Source organism: Triticum urartu, chromosome 1 (genome assembly GCF_003073215.2).
Source record: "Triticum urartu cultivar G1812 chromosome 1, Tu2.1, whole genome shotgun sequence".
Taxonomy (NCBI): Eukaryota; Viridiplantae; Streptophyta; class Magnoliopsida; order Poales; family Poaceae; genus Triticum; species Triticum urartu.
The window spans coordinates 23,377,600-23,379,634 of record NC_053022.1 but is presented as its reverse complement, the minus strand read 5'-3'; positions in this window follow the sequence as shown (position 1 = coordinate 23,379,634).

Sequence of the window (2,035 nt, the reverse complement as noted above, 5' to 3'; positions counted from 1 at the left end):
TACGGCCTGTTACTGTCATTTTCTGCTTGTGGGCCAAATTCAGCCCGTTGTTACAGTCGGCCCATTTGCGGACCGTTAATACGTTGGGCCGTTTTCATGTCAAAAAAACCCCATTGGGCTGTTTTCATAGAGTTATCAAATACGGCCTATTAACGGCCCGTTATGGTCCACGAATAGTACGACCCATGATTGGTGAAATGATGATACGCCTCGTAGAAGGCCCATGGATCCTACGGCCCGTATGAGGCCCATGGATAGTACGGCCCGTAGAAGGCCCATGGATCGTACGGCCCATAAAAGGCCCATGGACCCTATGGTCCGTAGAAGGCCCATGGACCCTAAGGCCCGTATAGAAGGCTAACGGATCCTATGGCCGGACGAAAGCCCATGGATCATACGGCCTGCAGGAGGCCCATGGTTACAATAGTCCATGTGTTGCCATGATTATTTTGGCCTAGTTACCAAAAATAGGCTATTGTGGCCACTAAAAAACAGAAAAAGAACTGCAGTGACTACAAGCAAACAACTAAACAAGACAATAAGGAAATAAATAAGCAAGCAATTAACGCTAGCCTATTACCGCTATTACACATATTACATCCACTGGGCATCAGAGTTCACCACCAGTGCAAATATAGGGAACAAAGCAGCACATTACATACACTGGCCGTCAAAATTGGCCACCAGTGCAAATAAACGCGGCAGCAAAACAAGAGCATAACTGAAACAACTTCAGAAATGCTCAAGAAACGTTATCCTGGGTATCCCCCATGCTGGCAATAAGCTTAGCAAGCTGATTATCTTTGTCCTGTTTGGCGCTAAAATCCTCCAATGGTTGCTGTTGCACTAGGAAGTATGCATCTGAATGCTCTAGGGACTTCCGCAGTCCTTCCGCTTCTTGTCGCAGCACAACTGATCGATGTCTTTCAGCTTGTAGTTGAGACTCAAGAAACCGAACTGATTCAGACAGTGAGTTTGAATAGCTTGTGCAAGTGGTAGTGGCCAGTAACTCGAACACTAAACCAAGACAGGACTTTGGCATTGTCTTGCTGTCTTCAAGATAGTCTTCCTTAGCTGTTTTATCAGCTTTGTTGGAGACCAACAAGGATGTGTGACTATCCTGAACCTTATCTACATTACTTCCTTTACCATTGCTTAATAAGGCACTCTTCCCCAATATTCTATCAGCATTCTAAAAGAAGAAACAAGCAGACACATAACAAGTTTAGCATGTACTAGTATACGAAACTCATTTCGGTGAACCAGTTCATTAGTAAGGTGGACAGGATTAAACTACCAAGTCTTCTATTGCCAAGTACTAGTACATAATAAAAGAATCAAACAAACATATATCTATGTCCTATGGTCACTGAATTGTCTTGCCAAATCAATATAGAGACACGGTTCAAATCATATCAGTTCAAGACAAAGCAGCAGTGAAAGAATACAAAGCGTGGGAAACTACATGGGACAACAAGATTTCAGATGGGTACCACGGGTCTACATGTACAACAACACTATTGTCTCTGTTGTGATGCTAGTAATGTGCATGATATGAAAGTCAACTGTATACACAATTGAAATTGAAATCAACAAAGCTATTGATAAGAGCAAACCTGTTAAAGAAACATGCGTGAACATACCTGCTGTGCCATTGGAGTTTCGATTGGATCCTTCAATTTAAAAGTATGTTTGTATGAGTAAATACAGTGATACAAGAGCAAAGCAATCATAGTTAAAAAAGGTGCGCCTAAGAGAGCGCTTAAGCGCGCCTAGGCTCTAGGCGTTGGCAAAACGCATTGCGCATAACTACGCATAATATGTGCATAATTGTGCATAAGCATGCGCTTTAGTCAGTAAAGCGCAAGGCGGTGGCAAAACGCACAATTAACGCTTAGCGCTTTTTTGAACTATGATAGCAATGGAATCTTAAATTAGAACAGTTGTTCTTCAGGTTTAGGCACTTGTTGTACATGAACAGAGTACAGTAAGACGCAAGAATATAATACTTAAAAATAGAAAAATGAGCTCATAG